Genomic DNA, 24,998 nt, shown 5'->3' with positions numbered 1-24,998 from the left:
GTTAGATAGTTGGAAGACTGGAGGAAAGAAAAAAAAAACCTTGGCTAGTCCATAGCTGTTAAAGAGGTTGGCTCACTTCACATCACATTGTACGCTTGCTTGTTTCCATGGTTACGACCACCCTGCAATCCATCAGTGGTGGCCGTGCTTGCACACTATAAGAAAAAGCACTTGCCTATCTGCACTCCCACGGTCCCGGCCACCAGAGAGGCTAACACTTTTTCCTATAATGTGCAAGCACATCCACCGCTGCTGGATTGCAGGATGTTCGTAACCATGGAAACGAGCAGTGTATAATGTGATGAAAAAATGAATCCAGCCAGCAAAGGAAGCAATATGGATAATAACAATACATTAGTAAGTGTCTTGTATTAACTTTGTATACAGTGGGATGCGAAAGCTTGGGCAACCTTGTTAATCGTCATGATTTTCCTGTATAAATCGTTGGTTGTTACGATAAAAAATGTCAGTTAAATATATCATATAGGAGACACACACAGTGATATTTGAGAAGTGAAATGAAGTTTATTGGATTTACAGAAAGTGTGCTATAATTGTTTAAACAAAATTAGGCAGGTGCATAAATTTGGGCACTGTTGTCATTTTATTGATTCCAAAACCTTTAGAACTAATTATTGGAACTCAAATTGGCTTGGTAAGCTCAGTGACCCCTGACCTACATACACAGGTGAATCCAATTATGAGAAAGAGTATTTAAGGGGGTCAATTGTAAGTTTCCCTCCTCTTTTAATTTTCTCTGAAGAGTAGCAACATGGGGGTCTCAAAACAACTCTCAAATGACCTGAAGACAAAGATTGTTCACCATCATGGTTTAGGGGAAGGATACAGAAAGCTGTCTCAGAGATTTCAGCCGTCTGTTTCCACAGTTAGGAACATATTGAGGAAATGGAAGACCACAGGCTCAGTTCAAGTTAAGGCTCGAAGTGGCAGACCAAGAAAAATCTCGGATAGACAGAAGCGACGAATGGTGAGAACAGTCAGAGTCAACCCACAGACCAGCACCAAAGACCTACAACATCCTCTTGCTGCAGATGGAGTCACTGTGCATCGTTCAACCATTCGGCGCACTTTACACAAGGAGATGCTGTACGCGAGAGTGATGCAGAGGAAAGTGCCGCTTGAGGTGGGCTAAAGCACATTTGGACAAGCCAGCTTCATTTTGGAATAAGGTGCTGTGGACTGATGAAACTAAAATTTAGTTATTTGACCATAACAAGGGGCGTTATGCATGGAGGAAAAAGAACACAGCATTCCAAGAAAAGCACCTGCTACCTACAGTAAAATATGGTGGTGGTTCCATCATGCTGTGGGGCTGTGTGGCCAGTGCAGGGACTGGGAATCTTGTCAAAGTTGAGGGACGCATGGATTCCACTCAGTATCAGCAGATTCTGGAGACCAATGTCCAGGAATCAGTGACAAAGCTGAAGCTGCGCCGGGGCTGGATCTTTCAACAAGACAACGACCCTAAACACTGCTCAAAATCCACTAGGGCATTTATGCAGAGGAACAAGTACAACGTTCTGGAATGGCCATCTCAGTCCCCAGACCTGAATATAATAGAAAATCTGTGGTGTTACTTAAAGAGAGCTGTCCATGCTCGGAAGCCATCAAACCTGAATGAACTAAAGATGTTTTGTAAAGAGGAATGGTCCAAAATACCTTCAACCAGAATCCAGACTCTCATTGGAACCTACAGGAAGCGTTTAGAGGCTGTAATTTCTGCAAAAGGAGGATCTACTAAATATTGATTTCATTTCCTTTTTGTGGTGCCCAAATTTATGCACCTGCCTAATTTTGTTAAAACAATTATAGCACACTTTCTGTAAATCCAATAAACTTCATTTCACTTCTCAAATATCACTGTGTGTGTCTCCTATATGATATATTTAACTGACATTTTTTATCGTAACAACCAACGATTTATACAGGAAAATCATGACGATTAACAAGGTTGCCCAAACTTTCGCATCCCACTGTATGTCAGGGGTGCTCAATCTGCGGCCCTCCAGCTGTTGTAAAACTACAACTCCCACCATGCCCTGCTGTAGGCTGATAGCTGTGGCTGTCTGGGGATGCTAGGAGTTGTAGTTTTGCAACAGCTGGAGGGCTGCAGGTTGGGCATCCCTGGTCTACATGATAAATGCCATTTGTTGAAGTGAGACAACCCATTTAAAAATATGTTCAGTATGTTTCTACTTCAGATTTTTAGTATGCTATGCATGCATTGCTATGTATGTACAATATACCAGAAGATGTAGAAACTCCTAGAAGAGAGAGCTCAGAGGAAGGGTTCCTCCGTGCTTACACACTTTTGTTACAGTTCTGTATTTTTGTCCAAAAGCAATTAAAAAGAAGACCTGTCACAACTCCTGACATGCCTGTTTTTTTTTATAGCTTCATGCATTCCCCATGTAATAACCATTCTGGAGCATCTATTCTTATGGCTCTACTTTGTGCTATTCCTTTATTATTTCTTCTAGACATTATGAATGAACTGCTAGCAGTCTGCAGTAAGTGTACAGAGGGGAGGTAACCAGTTCGGGGCGTGTACCTGCACAGACTTACTCTATCCAATCAGTGCTGCCATTTTCATACTATGCAGGTACACACCCCCAACTGGTTACCTCCCCTCTGTACCCTTACTGCAGACTGCTAGCAATTCATTCATAACTTCTAGTGCAAATAATAAAGGAATAGCACAACGTAGAGCCATAAGAATAGATGCTCCAGAATTGTTATTACATGGGGAATGCATGAAGCTTTTAAAGTAGGCATGTCATGAGCCGTAAAAGGTCCTCTTTAATTTCATTATACAGAAACATAAGAAAACCTTTCCGATCTGATGGCAAACATGGGAAAACCATTTAGCAGTTAACGGTCGATCATGATAAATCCTAACCAATTGCTTCTTGACTGTTTCCAATAACAAGCTGCAGATAAAGTAGTCATAATATGACATGATCTTAGAAGTAACTTTGGTAACACTTTGGATTACTTCTCTTGCACCAATCCTGACTAAAGTTTGATTTACACATAATGATTTTTCAAACCACTGCCGAACATCTGATGGTTTGAGACACTGTGGATCAGGAGGGGAAGCCGTTTCTTTGCAGGCAGGTACAGAGCTCCATTGCTTCCTGTTACCATGTACTAGACAGCAATGAATATTTTATATGTCGCTAGAAGCAGCATATAGCGTGTTTATCTGTAACGTAACAGCCTTATAGCAGTAAACGCACCCCCTTCTTGTTGAGACGTTGGAATTTGTTTAATTATATATCATTTTAAATAGATGTATACATTTCTCTACTGCAGCCCTGTCCCTGGTTATTGTCTGACGCCTGGCATATCATTACTATGGCTATTTGCTTGTGATTTGTGATACATTTACTTAATGTCTGGCTTGGATCACAAGAGAAAGGACCTGTCTAGTTTGCTGAGCTTAGTTCTGTCTGTATAGTTTTTTTTTTTGTAAACTACAGACAATGCATTGAATTACACTCTGTAATCTGATTTTCTTAAAGATTCTTAATAACATAGTCCTCTCAAATGGAGCAAAACAGCAGGAATTCTGTGCATGAAGGAGGCACTTTTATTTATTTACATTGGTTTTACTGAAAGGTACTTGATTCAGGCGAATCCTGCCATGTACTGGATGCAGAATCACTGGAGCGAGGAAGAAAACGCTGCATCGGTGAGAGTAATGTAGTGGTCATTGTATAATCTGCAAGGGGAAGAGTGACTGGAGTGTTATTTAATAATACCTCTGTTTAGAGGTGAATTACTGGAGAGAACACACTGTGACCCTTTGCTATATAACAGACAGGTTCTTGTATACATGTAATGACGGGTAACTACTATTTGCAGAGACAATTTGCATCTGTATTGCAGTTGTCCATACACATTAACTGCTGGATGAAAGTTGGAGAACGGGGGCTGCTGTCTCGCCTACAAATGAAATTGATGGTAGCTTAATGGGTGGATAGCGGAATATAGTTTGGAAACTAAACACTTGTAAACCCTACAGGAAGGTAGTAATAATAATGATCTTATTTCTAGGCACCCATGTACCACAGTAAATGGATAACATAATATACTGAAAACCGTCTGACAGTCCAACAAAAGGAGAGAGAACTCTGACCACAGGAGCATACATTCCAAGCATTCATGCATGGGTTAATTTTGTACACTTCCATAGTACAGAGCTCATGCACTACTATACCTCCCTCTGCTTCTGATTTGATACCGAGGCACATAGATTTTTCCACAGATTGCGTGAAAAATTTTGAAAAAATACTTGTGCCATACCATTTCATGTCATATTACACAAGCATTGCATTGCTTATGTGTGAGTACAAGGTGTCTCCATTCATGAAGCTTTGTGCATAAGCTTTAAGGATAGACAAGTTACAGTACCTCAATGATATGTTGTGACAAGTGGCATTCAAAGCCTCACCCATTGTTATTCTGTCTGGTCACTAAATATAAGTATAAGAACTGTTGAAGTATACCATCCTTGGTCTTCTCTCACAAATGAGGACCTTCGTCTTGTGAGGAGTTTTAGTGATTGAACAGGTGATAAAAGGGGTTGGACCATGAAAGATGCAATCAGACTACAGCTCCATTCGGCCTATATGGGACTGACTGAGGCAGCTCACTACATTAAGACCTTATTGTTAAAAGAGTCCCTATTGTAAGACGACCATCAAGTGTCCTCATGCTGGGATTTCCACCAAATTATATATTATTCTGCTCAGCTCCTCCTGCTCTATAAAATGCTGCCTTTATCTCATCTGCCATGTTCAGCCTGATCGGTTCCCTTTAACTGCTTCCTATCCAAATGACTGCTAGTTTTACACTAGCGGCAGGGGAGTCCTGCAGGCTGTTTCGGCGGGTGAACAGCCTGTCGGATCCGTCCTGCCGCTAGTTCACGTGTGCCCCCGGACTGCCGCTCCGTCCCCATTGACTATAATGGGGGTGGGGGCGGAGTTCCGATGGCAGGACTAAAAGTACGACATGCAGTACTTTTAGTCTGGCTGCCTCTCCCTCTACACTGCTGTGCTGCCGCCGGAACTCTGCCCCAGACCCCCATTATAGTTAATGGGGATGGAGCTGCAGTCCGGGGGCACATTTGAACTAGAGGCAGGACGGATCCGACAGGCTGTTCACCCGCCGGAACAGCGTGCCGGACTCCCCTGCCACTAATGTGAAAGACCCTAAGGGAAAATGATCTGATATTTTAGAGGTGTGAAAATATATGGGGACATTTAGCAAACTGGTATGAAGTACAACTGGCTTAGTTGCCCAGGAGCTGTGAAAAATGAAAGATGGAATCTGATTGGTTGCTGTGGGCAACTAAGCCAGTTCTACTTTACAGCAGTTTGATAAATGACCCCAATAATGTTAGTGAAGTCTGTAATCTAGTATTGCCATTGATTTTTATACTGGAAAGGCTTTACTGAGTACTGAGACCTTATTTGTCCAGCTCAGAGATGTATATTCCTGCACTTGAAATTAATTTCATTTTCCTGTTGTGTTATGTGTCTTTATGTGTTACCAGAGTGCAGTGCATTGTGGTAGCAGTTGCAGTGTGCAATATCAGACTGGGGTTCCTTTGGCGCACCAGAAGAGATGATCCTGAGAACCCCCCCTACAGCTATACGAAAAATACTTGTTCACTTTTATTTACATGTAATCTTTGTTGCAACTATTGTACACACAGGGCAATCAGTGTGAAGGCCTAATAACTTTGATTCATCCCATAAGCAGTAGACCTTCAAGAGGGTGGCTTCAAATTCGATTGTCCTCTTCAGGACCTTTGGGGCCCATTGTGTTGGCTTCATCTGAGGATCCTCTGGTACCTTGGTGGGCCGTCCCAACCTGACAGAGGGGTGCTGCTTAGCATTTTGTAGAGGGAATAGAAGAATTTTAAAATTAGGAATGGAGAAAGACACGTATTTTCTGCAGATCAGCACAAAAACTTTGTAAAGTGCTTTGAAACTAGTTAAACAAAAGCATCAATCTTAGATGATACCACTGAAGAAACAGAACAAAGTATTCAGTTGAGCATTATGAACAGATGAACACATCTGTCCCTAAAGTCTTTGTAACACAAATGAGAAAAGCTCTACAGTAATCTTTTTAATGAAAAGAAGTAGCAGCATTAGGTGTAACACAGGTTTCTAAAGTATCCATTCTTATAACAAAGTGAAAAATCTTTAAAATGATTTGCATTATGACTAAAATTAATTAGATAGGAAGAAATGACATTGGGGATCTGTACAGTTGATCCTTTCCCCCTACCGAGCAGAGACATTTAAGCACGACATCACTCTCCTACTGATGACAACTGTCGAGCAGAAATCCTTAGCCAACACTCTACTCATGCTGCGCGCAGCTGATCACGCTGGTTACAATACATTATTTCTGAACGTGAACCAATTTAAAGAAAATACAAGGAAATGAGGCCTATGCATCTAATTATCTGATTTCCTGCAAAGAAATAGAAAAAAATAATGTCCACCCTAAAGATTTTTCCTCTTCTAAAGTAATACTTCAAATGAGAGCTCTCAGAAAGATGATGACAGAATGATAAGTGCTTTATAGCTATCCTATGTTGAAACAGACATTACTTTTCTATTCAGTGGCTTGCAAGAGTTTGATCCAGCCCCTATAATACCTGGGCCCCTCATCAGTGGCGTCTCTAGCTTTCAAATTTTGGGGGGGCACACTGGGGGCCAGGACAAAAGTAGGGGGGGGGGGGCAGCTATAAAAACGATACATTTACACAAGTATGCTTAGAAATGCTGCGATACTTTACCCAATGCCTAAAACCGCAACAGGGAAGAAGAGTCCTGCTGTCTGTGGTTTTAAAAAATACAAACAATCACTCAGATTTTAACATGTCCTAGTTGCCTGTGGATGACACTTTTATAGGGAGGGGGATCTGTGGATGACACTGCTATGGGGGGGATCTGTGGATGACACATACCGTATATAGCATCTTATGCTATATGTGTCATCCACAGATCCACCCCATGACAGTGTCATCCCCATTTCCCCCTCCACAACAGTGTCATCCACAGATCCTCCTCCCTATAACAGTGTCATCCACAGATCCCCCTCCCTATAACAGTGTCAGCCACAGATCCCCCTCCCCGCCTCTCACAGGAGTGTACATTTGACATTTCTAAACTGTAATCCATATCCTGCAGTAACTTTAAATCAGGATTCAGCGGCCGCTCATCTCTACTAGTACCTTAACCTTACACCACTCAGCTAGCTTCGGTAACAGGGCCAGGCTACAGCCTACAGGCACTGCCTGTTAGTTGTTACCGAGCGAGTGCTGATTTCTGCAGATCAGAGGATACGGATTACAGTTTAGAAGAAATGTACACTCCTGTGAGCGGTCCAGACCAATGGCGGATCCAGAGTCTGGTCTTGGGAGGGGCACTTCCAGATTATTTTCTGTCTGCCTCCACAGAACAAGGGTGCTTATAGAACAGACGGTATATTGTGTGGCACGGTATAGCAATATACTGTATATTGTGTGGCACAGTGTATGCTATATGTGTATAACAAACATATTTCACATGAAAACTTACAATTACTTGGCTTGGCACTTGGGGATCTCGGACACCACTTCCACACCGGGGGCTCGGCGGAGCTGATGTTGTGTTTTATCCTAATAAGAAAGATTTCATAATAAGGATTTGGAGAAGGGGCAGAGGGATAGCAGAGCAGGGAGAGGCTGGTGCTGCTACTAGGGGGTCATACCATGGGGGAGTAATAAAGCCCACCATAATGCCCCCCCCCCCCCAGTAGAAATAATTCTCCTTATAATGTGACAATGCAAAAAATACCCCCTTGTAATGTGCCAGTATAAAATACCCCTATATAGTGCCCCCAGTAAATGCCCCCATAGTGCTCCTCTCCCCCCTTCCACCTAGTGCCCCCCATAATGTACCAGTATAAAATGCCCCATATATCATGCCCCAGTAGATGCCCTCAGTGTCCCCCATAATTTGCAAGTATAAAATTCCCCTTCTTAGTGCCCCCCGTAGATGACTCCATAGTACTCTCCTCCCCCTTCCCCATAGTACCCACCGTAATGTGTCCCAGTATAAAATTGTGCTGTACAGAGCCCCCCATATAAAATACCCCTTCTTTGTGGCCTCAATAGATGCCCCTATAGTGCCCACCAATAATGTGCCAGTAATAAGCCCCCCCATCATGTGCCAGTAATAAGCCCCCCATCATGTGCCAGTAATAAGCCCCCCCATCATGTGCCAGTAATAAGCCCCCACATCATGTGCCAGTAATAAGCCCCCCATCATGTGCCAGTAATAAGCCCCCCCATCATGTGTCAGTAATAAGCCCCCCATCATGTGCCAGTAATAAGCCCCCCATCATGTGCCAGTAATAAGCCCCCCATCATGTGCCAGTAATAAGCCCCCCATCACGTGCCAGTAATAAGCCCCCCATCATGTGCCAGTAATAAGCCCCCTATCATGTGCCAGTAATAAGCCCCCCATCATGTGCCAGTAATAAGCCCCCCATCATGTGCCAGTAATAAGCCCCCATCATGTGCCAGTAATAAGCCCCCCCATCATGTGCCAGTAATAAGCCCCCCATCATGTGCCAGTAATAAGCCCCCCATCATGTGCCAGTAATAAGCCCCCCCATCATGTGCCAGTAATAAGCCCCCCCATCATGTGCCAGTAATAAGCCCCCCCAATGTGCCAGTACTAACAAGAGCCCCCCTAATGTGCCTATAAAACTATTGTTAAAAAAAAAAACACTCATACTTACCTCCATGTCAGCGATGCAGGCCTCTTCCGGCCTGTGTCCCGCGCTGTATGGCTCAGGCGGCGCGATGATATCATCGCGCCGCCTGCGCCGGCCTCTGATAGGCTGCAGGCACTTGGCCAGCAGCCTATCAGAGGAAGGGAAAGGGACACGCCTCTCCCTCCCCTGCCGCAGCACAGCAGATGACTATGGAGATGAGCGCAATCTCCCTGCTGTTGTGCCCGGCTGCAGCCGCTCAGATGGGGGGGCACAGCGTGATGTAGGGGGGGCCGTGGTCCCCTCTGGCCCCTCCCTGGCGACGCCACTGCCCCTCATATAGATTATACTTACCCCGCTCCCCAACACCCATGTCGCTCCTGATCCATGCACGGGCACCGCTGCATGTCACCGTCGCGTGGATCAAAACATTGAGGGGGGTTGTGCAGCCAATGGCAGGACGCAATCGCAATGGGGACGAGCCTCCCTAGTGTCACCTGCGATGCAGCGGCGGCTGTGCTGGTGTCGGGGAGTGGGTTAAGTATAATCTATATGAGGGGCCCAGGCATTATAGGGGTTGGATAACCCTTTTAAGCAAGTTGAAGATGCAATGATCTCCAAAAGGCATAAAGTTAAAGATGACACATTCCCTTTGTATTTTATGCAAAAGCTATTTTTTTTTATTTCCATCTTTTACATTTTTTTAAATAAAAAAAGCCTTAAGCAAACGTTTAGGCAACCTGTATGGTTAGTACCTAGTAGTACCCCCTTTGGCAAGTATCACAACTTGTAAATGCTTTTTGTAGCCAGCCAAGAGTCTTTCAATTCTGCAAAAGTCTTCCAGTTCTGTGAGATTCCTGGGCCATCTTGCATGCACTGCTCTTTTGAGGTCTGTCTACAGATTTTCAGTGATGTTCAGATCAGGGGACTGTGACGATTATGGTAAATAGCCTTTTTTGTAGTTTCAGGTTGCCATTCATTTTGACAAGCGCAGGATATGTAGGCAAATCACAATAGCACAAGGCAATCAGAACACCTTTGCTGGTCACTAGAAAAGCTAAAGCTCAGGCTCTCTTTTCCTGGAGAGGGTTTCTTAAATACGCAGGGATCCAAAGCCATTGGCTGGGAAGAATTTGGAAGAAGGCACTCTGGCCCTTTAAGAGGCCAGAGGTGGAGCACAAGGCAGAAGCATGGAGGCAGCAGTATGGAGAGTAGTGCAAGTATTAGGCCCCCAGGGGATAGCAGGGCAGTGGCAGACATACACAATTAAGACAGATTTGTGAACAATATTTGAGAGTAATGGGTCTTTTGTGTATGTAGAAAATGTTTCAGATCTTTGAGTTCAGCTCATGCAAAATGGGAGCAAAACCGAAAGTGTTGCGTTTATATTTTTGGTCAGTGTATATCAGGAGTCAGTACAGAGATCTCTCCCATCATCTATTTTTCCCCAGGACCGTGACGAGGGGACATCCTCTGCGTCTGGAGGAAGGAAGGTTTGTACACAAACATAGAAGAGGATTCTTTATGGTAAGAGCAGTGAGACTATGGAACTCTCTGCATGAATAGGTGGTGATATTGAATTCACTAAAAGAGTTTCACTAAAAGAGTTCAAGAGGGGCCTGGATATATTTCTGGAGTGTAATAATATTACAGGCTATAGCTACTAGCGAGGGGTCGTTGATCAGGGAGTTAATCTGATTGCCTGATGGGAGTCGGGAAGACATATTTTTTTTTAAATTCCTTTCTCTGGATCAACTTAAAGTATAACAGGCTGAGGCTACTCACACTAGCGTTTTTGCTGGATACGGCAGGGTTCAGCAAAAACACTTTAGTTACTGATAATATAACCATCTGCATCTGTTACGAATGGATCCGGTTGTATTATCTTTAACATACCCAAGACGGATCCGTCATGAACTCCACTGAAAGTCAATGGGGGACGGATCCGTTTTCTATTGTGTCAGTGAAAACAGATCCGTTTTCTATTGTGTCAGTGAAAACAGATCCGTCCTCATTGACTTGCATTGTGGGTCATGACGGATCCGTCTTGCTCTGCATTCCAGGACGGAAAGCAAACTGCAGCATGCTGTGGTTTGCTCTCCGGTATGAGAATGGAACGGAATGCATTTTGGAGCATTCCGTTCTGTTCAGTTACGTTTTGTCTGCATTGACAATGACGGATCTCAATACCGGAAAATATTAACGCTAGTGTGAAAGTAGCCTGAACTAGATGGACAGATGTCTTTTTTCAGCCTTATAAACTATGTTACTATGTTACTCCTGGAGAGGGAAATAAGGGTCTTGCATTTCCTCCATTTGTACACAATTTGTCTGACTGTGGAGTCCAAACTCTTTAGAGATAGTTTTGTAACTTATTCCAGCCTGATCAGCATCAACAACTCCTCTTCTGAGGTCCTCAGAAATACCATTTTTTTGTGCCATGACACATTCCCACAAATGTGTTGTGAAGATCAGAGTGATAGATCCCTACTCAGACTTGTCCATGTTTATCAATAAATAAATGACCGAGTCTAATATCTTTGACTCATTTGTTAGATTTGTTTATCTGATATAGTTTTAGGTCAAATTTATGCAGTAATATACAGTAGACAATTCTGAAAGGTTCACAAACTTTCAAGCACGACTGTATGTTTGGTGGAATTGCCAAGGAATAGTCCAGTTTAATAATGTAATTCTCATGCACATCTGCTTCAAACCCCCAGCACATCTTCAGCTTATCCACAGCAGAAATACTATAAGTCTTGTATTTCTGCCATTGATTTGCTATCAAAGATATCCTAATGGTCCTTTTACACCGACTAACGTTTCAGACAATTATCGGGAACAAACAAAACATTTTGAATAATCGCCTGATCAGCGGAGATGAGGGCTGCATTTACGTTACAGTAGTTACCTCCTCTGTATTGGGATGAGAGATCGCTACATTGATCATTCGTTCCCATAGAAAATCATTGTTCCTGGGCAGCAGATTGTTGTATACACAGGTCAATATGCTGCACAGAAATGATGACTTTAAATGCTGGCTAGGGATGAGCGAATTTCATATTTTGAAGTTCGTGTGCGGGTTTCTGTTGTGGTATTTACTGAATTGCGTTATAGGTTCCGTTACCACAGACCATAACGCAATTCCATGATGGCCTGCATAACGGAATGCCATTAGAGGCATTCCGTTATTCATTCCGTCATAATAGAAGTCTATGGCCTGCAGGAGAGGACTCCTGCATAATGTAAACCAGACGGATCCGTTAGTTATGCAGGAGTCCTCTCCTACAGGCCATAGACTTCTATTATGACGGAATGAATAACGGAATGCCTCTAATGGCATTCCGTTATGCAGGCCATCATGGAATTACGTTATGGTCTGTGGTAACGGAACCCATAACGCAATTCAGTAAATACCACAACAGAAACCCGCACACGAACTTCAAAATATGAAATTCGCTCATCCCTAGTGCTGGCAGAAAGACACGATCACCCAATGAAAGAGTGCTTGTTCTTTGGGTGATCACCAGCACCTTTTACACAGGCCAAATATAAGGAGTGAGCATTTCTACAAACGCTTATGCCTGTTTATTGGCTAGAATGTCAGTCCATGTAAAAGTCAGCTGTAAGATCGGCTGTTTGTGTTATGGACTTTTGCCTACAATTTCTAGGATACATGTAGATGTCTGACAGCTACCATCTACAGCTAGATAATATCTTTATTGGGCTGTTTTTTCTGTCATCCAGTCACACTTAGTCCACTCCCGTCTCTTGCAAGGTTATTCCAGCAGTAAGAGAAGCTGCCCACTCCTTCTCATGCTTGATAGAATCTACATACATATAGTATCTGTAACTGAATGTTAAAGTAAAGGTTTGGATGCAATTTAAAGTCTATAATAAATTCTGAAGATTTATTATAGGCTGTAATCTGACCCGTTGTTTTCATCACTGTGGATAGGAGATATGTACGGTAGTTTGCCTCTCGTACTTGGATTTCTGCAAGAGCAAAAGACACTACATGGCATGCAAGTAATCCATGGAATGCACATGATACATGTCTCCTAAAACTCCTAGGGTGCATTCATATCACATTTATAGCACATTTGCTATTTCAGTAAGGAAACAATTGTGAAAATAACATTATGCTCAGAAATTGTTATTTAAACCTTGCAACGTTCTGAAAATGACCTAAAGAGAGGACCGCATACTGAAATATTCCATACCTAATATTTGTAGATAACAATAGCATTCTCATTTTCTGAGTGTGTTTCCCGCTCTGGTCACAGTCCCTGAGGTTATTTCATGTATTAGAAGGAAGTATTCTATATGAAAAAATGAGAAACTGCCTTTAGTGAAGAAAAAAACAAAGCATAATAACAGTGACAGATTGCTATTGCTTTGTTTCTGTACCAGACTGGGAATGTGCACACTTTTTACAGGAGGAATGATGTTAGTGCTGATGTTATGTATATGGCTATGGACACCTTTGTGCACTAAAAATCAATAACCCCATATCTTACTGTAGTGCAGCACATAATAAAATTGCACTTGTTTGTTTACTGGTATCAGCTTTGCTTCACATGCTCTCAAAAATGCTCTTCTATGAGTTTTGCTCACTGCTGTCATCTCCTGTGAGGATCTGTGGGCGTTCCTATGGATTTCACATGCACCAGCACAAGCTCTGCTGCCCGTCCCCACATCCTGTTACACAGCACAGCTAGCAGCCACTTACATATAGGCTGCTGGAACTTGGTAGTAAGATTTCATTCCAATCCACAACATGGTGAGTCTTACAGTATGCTACAGCCTGTAATCAGCAGATCTGTTTCTTTCTTTTCATTCTGTAGAAAGTCCATTATTTGTAGACACAATAGATATTGTTTATTACATACAGTTGCAAGAAAAAGTATGTGAACCCTTTAGAATGATATGGATTTCTGCACAAATTGGTCATAAAATGTGATCTGATCTTCATCTAAGTCACAACAATAGACAATCACAGTCTGCTTAAACTAATAACACACAAATAATTAAATGTTACCATGTTTTTGTTGAACACACCATGTAAACATTCACAGTGCAGGTGGAAAAAGTATGTGAACCCTTGCATTTAACAACTGGTTGAACCTCCTTTGGCAGCAATAACTTCAACCAAACGTTTCCTGTAGTTGCAGATCAGACGTGCACAACGGTCAGGAGTAATTCTTGACCATTCCTCTTTACAGAACTCTTTCAGTTCAGCAATATTCTTGGGATGTCTGATGTGAATCGCTTTATTGAGGTCATGCCACAGCATCTCAATCGGGTTGAGGTCAGGACTCTGACTGGGCCACTCCAGAAGGCGTATTTTCTTCTGTTTAAGCCATTCTGTTGTTGATTTACTTCTATGCTTTGGGTCGTTGTCCTGTTGCAACACCCATCTTCTGTTAAGCTTCAGCTGGTGGACAGATGGCCTTAAGTTCTCCTGCAAAATGTCTTGATAAACTTGGTAATTCATTTTTCCTTCGATGATAGCAATCCGTCCAGGCCCTGACGCAGCAAAGCAGCCCCAAACCATGATGCCCCCACCACCATACTTCACAGTTGGGATGAGGTTTTAAAGTCGGTGTGCTGTGCCTCTTTTTCTCCACACATAGTGTTGTGTGTTTCTTCCAAACAACTCAACTTTGGTTTCATCTGTCCACAGAATATTTTGCCAGTACTGCTGTGGAACATCCAGGTGCTCTTGTGCAAACTTTAAACGTGCAGCAATGTATCCTCCCATGAAATCCATTCTTGCTTAGTGTTTTACGTATCGTAGATTCGCTAACAGGGATGTTAGCATATGCCAGAGACTTTTGTAAGTCTTTAGCTGACACTCTAGGATTCTTCTTCACCTCATTGAGCAGTCTGCGCTGTGCTCTTGCAGTCATCTTTACAGGACGGCCACTCCTAGGGAGAGTAGCAGCAGTGCTGAACTTTCTCCATTTATAGACAATTTGTCTTAGCGTGGACTGATGAACAGCAAGGCTTTTGGAGATACTTTTATAACCCTTTCCAGCTTTATGCAAGTCAACAATTCTTAATCGTAGGTCTTCTGAGAGCTCTTTTGTGCGAGGCATCATTCACATCAGGCAATGCTTCTTATGAAAAACAAACCCAGAACTGGTGTGTGTTTTTTATAAGGCAGGGCAGCTGTAACCAACACCTCCAATCTCATCTCATTAATTGGACTCCAGTTGGCTGACACCTCACTCCAATTAGCTCTTGGAGATGTCATTAGTCTAGGGATTCACATACTTTTTCCACCTGCACTGTGAATGTTTACATGGTGTGTTCAGTAAAAACATGGTAACATTTAAAGGGAACCTGTCACCAGGATTTTGTGCATAGAGCTGGGGACATGGGCTGCTAGATGGCCGCTAGCACATCTGCAATACCCAGTCCCCATAGCTCTCTGTGCTTTTATTGTGTTAAAAAACCGTTTTGATCCATATGCAAATGAACCTGATATGAGTCCTGTGTCCGGAGATGAGTCAAGCGGAAAGGAGCCCAGCACCGCCCCGCGTCCTCCGAATCTCCTCCTTGCTGGCTGACGTCACAGAGCTGGAGCGCCGAAATCTCGCGATGCGCGAGCTAGCGCATGCGTAGTTCGTTCCCTGTGCTGATGCCAGCACAGGTAATGAACATGATGCCGACACTGTGCATGCGCTAGCTCGCGCATCGCGAGATTTCTGCGCTCCAGCTCTGTGACGTCAGCCAGCAAGGAGGAGATTCGGAGGATGCGGGGCGGTGCTGGGCTTCTTTCCGCTTGACTCCTCTCCGGACACAGGACTCATATCAGGTTCATTTGTTTTTTCTTACAAAGTCTCATATTCCACTAACTTGTGACAAAAAATAAAATCTTACATGAACTCACCATACCCTCACGGAATCCAAATGCGTAAAAATGTTTAGACATTTATATTCCAGACTTCTTCTCACGCTTTAGGGCCCCTAAAATGCCTGGGCGGTATAAATACCCCACATGTGACCCTATTTTGGAAAGAAGACCTATTTATTTATTTATTTTTTGTCACAAGTTAGTGGAATATGAGACTTTGTAAGAGAAAAAAAAAATAAAAAATCTTTTTCAGCTAACTTGTGCCAAAAAAAAAAATATAATAGGAACTCGCCATGCCCCTCACGGAATACCTTGGGGTGTCTTCTTTCCAAAATAGGGTCACTTGTGGGGTATTTATACTGCCCTGGCATTTTAGGGGACCTAAAGCGTGAGAAGTAGTTTGGAATCCAAATGCGTAAAAAATGCCCTGTGAAATCGCAAAGATTCTCATTGGAATTTGGGCCCCTTTGTGCACCTAGGCTGCAAAAAAATGTCACATATGTGGTATCGCCGTAGAGAAATGTGTTTTGGGGTGTATTTTTACATATACCCATACTGTGTGTGATAAATATCTCTGTAAATGACAACTTTTTAATTTTTTTTATACAAAGTTGTCAATTTACAGAGATATTTCTCTCACCCAGCATGGGTATATGTAAAAAGACACCCCAAAACACATTGCCCTACTTCTCCCGAGTACGGCGATACCACATATGTGACACTTTTCTGCAGCCTAGATGCGTAAAGGGGCCGAAAGTCCAACGAGTACCTTTAGGCTTTACAGGGTTGCTCACAATTTAGCCCCGCCCAAAATGCCAGAACAGTAAACACACCCCACAAATGACCCAATTTCGGAAAGTAGACACCCCAAGGTATTCGCTAAGGGGCATATTGAGTCCATGAAAGATTGAACTTTTTGTCACAAGTTAGCGGAAAGGGAGACTTTGTGAGAAAAAAATAAATAAATCAATTTCCGCTGATTTGTGCCAAAAAAATAATAATTCTATGAACTCGCCATGCCCCTCACAGAATACCTTGGGGTGTCTTCTTTCCAAAATGGGGTCACTTGTGGGGTATTTATACTGCCCTGGCATTTTAGGGGCCCTAAAGCGTGAGAAGAAGTCTGGAATCCAAATGCCTAAAAAGCCCCTCCTAAAAGGTACTCATTGGAATTTGGGCCCCTTTGCGCACCTAGGCTGCAAAAAAGTGTCAAACATGTGGTATCGCCTTACTCAGGAGAAGTAGGGCAATGTGTTTTGGAGTGTCTTTTTACATATACCCATGCTGGGTGAGAGAAATATCTCTGTAAAATGACAACTTTGTATAAAAAAATGGGAAAAGTTATCTTTTACAGAGATATTTATCTCACCCAGCATGGGTATATGTGAAAATACACCCCAAAACACATTGCCCTACTTCTCCTGAGTACGGCGATACCACATGTGTGACACTTTTTTGCAGCCTAGGTGCGCAAAGGGGCCCAAATTCCAAAGAGTATCTTTGCGATTTCACAGGGCATTTTTTACGCATTTGGATTCCAGTCTTCTTCTAACGCTTTATTGCCCCTAAAATGCCAGGGCAGTATAAATACCCCACAAATGACCCCATTCTGGAAAGAAGACACCCAAAGGTATTCCGTGAGGGGTATGGTGAGTTCATGTAAAATTTAATTTTTTGTCACAAGTTAGTGGAATATGAGACTTTGTAAGAAACAATATAAAATAAAAAAATAATAAATTTTCCGCTAACTTGTGCCAAAAAACTAAATATTCTAGGAACTCACCATGCCCCTCACGGAATACCTTGGGGTGTCTTCTTTCCAAAATGGGGTCACTTGTGGGGTATTTATACTGCCCTGGAATTTTAGGGGCCCTAAAGCATGAGAAGAAGTCTGGAATCCAAATGCATAGAAAATGCCCTGTGAAATCGTAAAGATACTCTTTGGAATTTGGGCCCTCGCCGTACTCAGGAGAAGTAGGGCAATGTGTTTTTGGGTGTCTTTTTACATATACCCATGCTGGGTGAGAGAAATATCTCAGTAAAATGACAACTTTGTATAAAAAAAATGGGAAAAGTTGTCTTTCACAGAGATATTTATCTCACCCAGCATGGGTATATGTAAAAAGACACCCCAAAACACATTGCCCTACTTCTCCTGAGTACGGCGATACCTCATGTGTGACACTTTTTTGCAGCCTAGGTGCGCAAAGGGGCCCAAATTCCAAAGAGTATCTTTACAATTTCACAGGGCATTTTTTACGCATTTGTATTCCAAACTACTTCTCACGCTTTAGGTCCCCTAAAATGCCAGGGCAGTATAAATACCCCACAAGTGACCCCATTCTGGAAATAAGACACCCCAAGGTATTCCGTGAGGGGTATGGTGAGTTCATGTAAAATTTTCTTTTTTGTCACAAGTTAGTGGAATATGAGACTTTGTAAGAAAAAAATAATAATAAAAAAAACAAAAACTTTTTCCGCTAACTTGTGACAAAAAATAAAAACTTCCATGAACTCAGTATGCCCATCAGCGAATACCTTAGGGTGTCTACTTTCCGAAATGGAGTCATTTGTGGGGTGTTTCTACTGTCTGGGCATTGTAGGACCTCAGGAAACATGACAGGTGCTCAGAAAGTCAGAGCTGCTTCAAAATGCGGTAATTCACATTTTTGTACCATAGTTTTTAAACGCTATAACTTTTGCGCAAACCAATAAATATACACTTATTGCATTTTTTTTTATCAAAGACATGAAGAACAATAAATTTAGATAAAAATTTATATAGAAATGTAGTTTTGTTTGAAAAATTTTACAACAGAAAGTGAAAAATGTCATTTTTTTGCAAAATGTTTGGTCAATTTCGATTAATCGATTAACAAAAAAAGTTAAAATGTCTTAAGCAATAAAATACCACCAATTGAAAGCTCTATTAGTGAGAAGCAAAGGAGGTAAAATTCATTTGGGTGGTAAGTTGTGTGACCACGCAATAAACCGTGAAAGTAGTGTAGTGCAGAATTGTAAAAAGTGGTCTGGTCATTAAGGGGGTTTAACCACTTCAGCCCCCAGTGCTTAAACACCCTGAAAGACCAGGCCACTTTTTACACTTCTGACCTACACTACTTTCTCCGTTTATTGCTCGGTCATGCAACTTACCACCCAAATGAATTTTACCTCCTTTTCTTCTCACTAATAGAGCTTTCATTTGGTGGTATTTCATTGCTACTGACATTTTTACTTTTTTTGTTATTAATCGAAATTTAACGATTTTTTTGCAAAGAAATGACATTTTTCACTTTCAGTTGTAAAATTTTGCAAAAAAAACGAGATCCATATAGAAATTTTGCTCTAAATTTATAGTTCTACATGTCTTTGATAAAAAAAAAATGTTTGGGTAAAAAAAAAATGGTTTGGGTAAAAGTTATAGCGTTTACAAACTATGGTACAAAAATGTGAATTTCCGCTTTTTGAAGCAGCTCTGACTTTCTGAGCACCTGTCATGTTTCCTGAGGTTCTACAATGGCCAGACAGTACAAACACCCCACAAATGACCCCATTTCGGAAAGTACACACCCTAAGGTATTCGCTGATCGGCATAGTGAGTTCATAGAACTTTTTATTTTTTGTCACAAGTTAGCGGAAAATGATGATTTTTTTATTTTTTTTTTTTCTTACAAAGTCTCATATTCCACTAACTTGTGACAAAAAATAAAAACTTCTATGAACTCACTATGCCCATCACGAAATACCTTGGGGTCTCTTCTTTCCAAAATGGGGTCACTTGTGGGGTAGTTATACTGCCCTGGCATTCTAGGGGCCCAAATGTGTGGTAAGGAGTTTGAAATCAAATTCTGAAAAAAATGACCTGTCAAATCCGAAAGGTGCTCTTTGGAATATGGGCCCCTTTGCCCACCTAGGCTGCAAAAAAGTGTCACACATCTGGTATCTCCGTACTCAGGAGAAGGTGGGGAATGTGTTTTAGGGTGTCATTTTATATATACCCATGCTGGGTAAGAGAAATATCTTGGCAAAAGACAACTTTTCCCATTTTTTTTATACAAAGTTGGCATTTGACCAAGATATTTATCTCACCCAGCATGGGTATATATAAAATGACACCCCAAAACACATTCCCCACCTTCTCCTGAGTACGGAGATACCAGATGTGTGACACTTTTTTGCAGCCTAGGTGGGCAAAGGGGCCCATATTCCAAAGAGCACCTTTCGGATTTGACAGGTCATTTTTTTCAGAATTTGATTTCAAACTCCTTACCACACATTTGGGCCCCTAGAATGCCAGGGCAGTATAACTACCCCACAAGTGACCCCATTTTGGAAAGAAGACACCCCAAGGTATTCCGTGAGGGGCATGGCGAGTTCCTAGAATTTTTTATTTTTTGTCACAAGTTAGTGGAAAATGATGATTTTTTTTTTTTTTTTCATACAAAGTCTCATATTCCACTAACTTGTGACAAAAAATAAAAACTTCCATGAACTCACTATGCCCATCAGCGAATACCTTGGGGTCTCTTCTTTCCAAAATGGGGTCACTTGTGGGGTAGTTATACTGCCCTGGCATTCTAGGGGCCCAAATGTGTGGTAAGGAGTTTGAAATCAAATTCAGTAAAAAATGACCTATGAAATCCAAAAGGTGCTCTTTGGAATGTGGGCCCCTTTGCCCACCTAGGCTGCAAAAAAGTGTCACACATCTGGTATCCCCGTACTCAGGAGAAGTTGAGGAATGTGTTTTGGGGTGTCTTTTTACATATACCCATGCTGGGTGAGATAAATATCTTGGTCAAATGCCAACTTTGTATAAAAAAAATGGGAAAAGTTGTATTTTGCCAAGATATTTCTCTCACCCAGCATGGGTATATGTAAAATGACACCCCAAAACACATTCCCCACCTTCTCCTGAGTACGGAGATACCAGATGTGTGACACTTTTTTGCAGCCTAGGTGGGCAAAGGGGCCCATATTCCAAAGAGCACCTTTCGGATTTGACAGGTCATTTTTTTCAGAATTTGATTTCAAACTCCTTACCACACATTTGGGCCCCTAGAATGCCAGGGCAGTATAACTACCCCACAAGTGACCCCATTTTGGAAAGAAGACACCCCAAGGTATTCCGTGAGGGGCATGGCAAGTTCCTAGAATTTTTTATTTTTTGTCACAAGTTAGTGGAAAATGATGTTTTTTTTTTTTGTTTTTTTTTTCATACAAAGTCTCATATTCCACTAACTTGTGACAAAAAATAAAAACTTCCATGAACTCACTATGCCCATCAGCGAATACCTTGGGGTCTCTTCTTTCCAAAATGGGGTCACTTGTGGGGTAGTTATACTGCCCTGGCATTCTAGGGGCCCAAATGTGTGGTAAGGAGTTTGAAATCAAATTCAGTAAAAAATGACCTATGAAATCCAAAAGGTGCTCTTTGGAATGTGGGCCCCTTTGCCCACCTAGGCTGCAAAAAAGTGTCACACATCTGGTATCCCCGTACTCAGGAGAAGTTGAGGAATGTGTTTTGGGGTGTCTTTTTACATATACCCATGCTGGGTGAGATAAATATCTTGGTCAAATGCCAACTTTGTATAAAAAAAATGGGAAAAGTTGTATTTTGCCAAGATATTTCTCTCACCCAGCATGGGTATATGTAAAATGACACCCCAAAACACATTCCCCACCTTCTCCTGAGTACGGAGATACCAGATGTGTGACACTTTTTTGCAGCCTAGGTGGGCAAAGGGGCCCATATTCCAAAGAGCACCTTTCGGATTTGACAGGTCATTTTTTTCAGAATTTGATTTCAAACTCCTTACCACACATTTGGGCCCCTAGAATGCCAGGGCAGTATAACTACCCCACAAGTGACCCCATTTTGGAAAGAAGACACCCCAAGGTATTCCATGAGGGGCATGGCAAGTTCCTAGAATTTTTTATTTTTTGTCACAAGTTAGTGGAAAATGATGATTTTTTTTTTTTTCATACAAAGTCTCATATTCCACTAACTTGTGACAAAAAATAAAAACTTCCATGAACTCACTATGCCCATCAGCGAATACCTTGGGGTCTCTTCTTTCCAAAATGGGGTCACTTGTGGGGTAGTTATACTGCCCTGGCATTCTAGGGGCCCAAATGTGTGGTAAGGAGTTTGAAATCAAATTCAGTAAAAAATGACCTATGAAATCCAAAAGGTGCTTTTTGGAATGTGGGCCCCTTTGCCCACCTAGGCTGCAAAAAAGTGTCACACATCTGGTATCCCCGTACTCAGGAGAAGTTGAGGAATGTGTTTTGGGGTGTCTTTTTACATATACCCATGCTGGGTGAGATAAATATCTTGGTCAAATGCCAACTTTGTATAAAAAAATGGGAAAAGTTGTCTTTTGCCAAGATATTTCTCTCACCCAGCATGGGTATATGTAAAATGACACCCCAAAACACATTCCCCACCTTCTCCTGAGTACGGAGATACCAGATGTGTGACACTTTTTTGCAGCCTAGGTGGGCAAAGGGGCCCATATTCCAAAGAGCACCTTTCGGATTTGACAGGTCATTTTTTTCAGAATTTGATTTCAAACTCCTTACCACACATTTGGGCCCCTAGAATGCCAGGGCAGTATAACTACCCCACAAGTGACCCCATTTTGGAAAGAAGAGACCCCAAGGTATTCGCTGATGGGCATAGTGAGTTCATGGAAATTTTTATTTTTTGTCACAAGTTAGTGGAATATGAGACTTTGTATGAAAAAAAAAAAAAAAAATCATCATTTTCCACTAACTTGTGACAAAAAATAAAAAATTCTAGGAACTTGCCATGCCCCTCACGGAATACCTTGGGGTGTCTTCTTTCCAAAATTGGGTCACTTGTGGGGTAGTTATACTGCCCTGGCATTTTCCAGGGGCCCTAATGTCTGGTAAGTAGGTAAATGACCTGTGAAATCCGAAAGGTGCTCTTTGGAATGTGGGCCCCTTTGCCCACCTAGGCTGCAAAAAAGTGTCACACATCTGGTATCTCCGTACTCAGGAGAAGGTGGGGAATGTGTTTTGGGGTGTCATTTTACATATACCCATGCTGGGTGAGAGAAATATCTTGGCAAAAGACAACTTTTCCCATTTTTTTTATACAAAGTTGGCATTTGACCAAGATATTTATCTCACCCAGCATGGGTATATGTAAAATGACACCCCAAAACATATTCCCCAACTTCTGCTGAATACGGAGATACCACATGTGTGACACTTTTTTGCAGCCTAGGTGGGCAAAGGTGCCCAAATTCCTTTTAGGAGGGCATTTTTAGACATTTGGATACCAGACTTCTTCTCACGCTTTGGGGCCCCTAAAATGCCAGGGCAGTATAAATACCCCACATGTGACCCCATTTTGGAAAGAAGACACCCCAAGGTATTCAATGAGGGGCATGGCGAGTTCATTGAAAAAAAAAATTTTGGCACAAGTTAGCGGAAATAGATTTTTTTGATTTTGTTCTCACAAAGTCTCCCTTTCCGCTAACTTGGGACAAAAATTTCAATCTTTCATGGACTCAATATGCCCCTCAGCGAATACCTTGGGGTGTCTTCTTTCCAAAATGGTGTTATTTGTCGGGTGTTTGTACTGCCCTGGCATTTGAGGGTCTCCGCAATCATTACATGTATGCCCAGCATTAGGAGTTTCTGCTATTCTCCTTATATTGAGCATACGGGTAATGAGATTTTTTTTTTCCGTTCAGCCTCTGGGCTGAAAGAAAAAAATGAACGGCACAGATTTCTTCATTCGCATCGATCAATGTGGATGAAAAAATCTCTGCCAAAAAAAGAAAAAGGAGGGGAAAGGCGTCTGCCAGGACATAGGAGCTCCGCCCAACATCCATACCCACTTCAGCTCGTATGCCCTGGCAAACCAGATTTCTCCATTCACATCAATCGATGTGGATGAATAAATCATTGCCGGGATTTTTTTTTTTATATATACAAAGTGTTTGCCAAAGTATATGAACACCGCCACCTCCTCAGCTCATATGCCTCGGCAAACATATCTTTTACTGCAGAGGAGAAATCTCGTCTTGCAGCGCCGCATACACCGACTTGCGTGTAATCTGACAGCAGCGCAATGCTTCTGTCCGAATGCACATCAGTGCTGCAGCTAGTCGATCGGTTGGTCCACCTGAAAGGTAAAAAAAACAAAACAAAAAAGAAAAAACCAGGCCGCAAAGCAATAACTTTATTAACTGTTGAACAGAACATAGAAACTTTTTTTAAACTTTTTTAACTGAACATTTAACTTTTTTACTTACCGGTATTTTTTTTTTTGTTTAGTTTTTTTTACCTTTTATAGAACAAACCTCTCCTTCCCCATGGGACAATGTGCAAAGCGCAAATCGCCCAAAGATGTGGCGAAGTACGTTATGCACTTTATCCCAGGTGAAAGGAGAGGTTTGCAGCAGCTGTGAGTGAATGGGCCCTAATAGCCCTGTGTGCCTGTCCTGGTGAGATGTGATCCCTATGCTAGGTGTACCTGTGTGTGGTACTTCCGGAAACACTCTCCATAGCATAGGGCAGGGTGGTCAGCACAGTCAGGACAGAAATAGCGGGTGTCACGCCTTATTCCACTCCTGCTACAGACACGACATCTTTTTCGGGGTGACGGTTGGGTTGAGGTACCAGGAACGACACTGGGGAAATGTCGCTCGTGTAGACGGCTAACTACACTGGTGGATGGGGCCACGGAACCTCCTGGGTAAAGGAGGTTCTCGATGATCTCTTCCTGGAATTTGAGGAAGGATCCTGTTCTCCCAGCCTTACTGTAGAGAACAAAACTATTGTAGAGCGCCAATTGAATTAAATATACAGACACCTTCTTATACCAGCGTCTGGTTCTGCGGGAAACTAAATACGGAGACAACATCTGGTCATTGAAGTCCACCCCTCCCATGAGCGCATTATAGTCGTGGACACAGAGGGGCTTTTCAATGACACGGGTTGCTCGCTCTATTTGGATTGTCGTGTCTGCGTGAATGGAGGAGAGCATGTAAACGTCACGCTTGTCTCTCCATTTCACCGCGAGCAGTTCTTCGTTACACAAGGCAGCCCTCTGCCCCCTTGCAAGACGGGTGGTTACAAGCCGTTGGGGGAAGCCCACGCGACTAGTTCGCGCGGTGCCACAGGCGCAAATCCGTTCTAGAAACAAATGCCTAAAGAGGGCCACACTTGTGTAGAAATTGTCCACATAAAGATGGTACCCCTTGCCGAATAAGGGTGACACCAAGTCCCAGACTGTCTTCCCACTGCTCCCCAGGTAGTCAGGGCAACCGACCGGCTCCAGGGTCTGATCTTT

General features: G+C 42.4%; 1 protein-coding gene across 1 annotated transcript in view; it reads left to right on the top strand.

Moving 5' to 3' along the window:
* TSPAN12 (tetraspanin 12) overlaps positions 1-24,998 on the top strand; it is a 317,079-nt gene that overhangs the window by 27,910 nt on the left and 264,171 nt on the right. The gene's annotated exons all lie outside the window — the stretch shown is intronic.

Source organism: Bufo bufo, chromosome 1, assembly GCF_905171765.1.
Source record: "Bufo bufo chromosome 1, aBufBuf1.1, whole genome shotgun sequence".
NCBI lineage: Eukaryota > Metazoa > Chordata > Amphibia > Anura > Bufonidae > Bufo > Bufo bufo.
The sequence above is the reverse complement of the archived record's forward strand: the minus strand, read 5'-3'. Positions and strand labels throughout refer to the sequence as shown.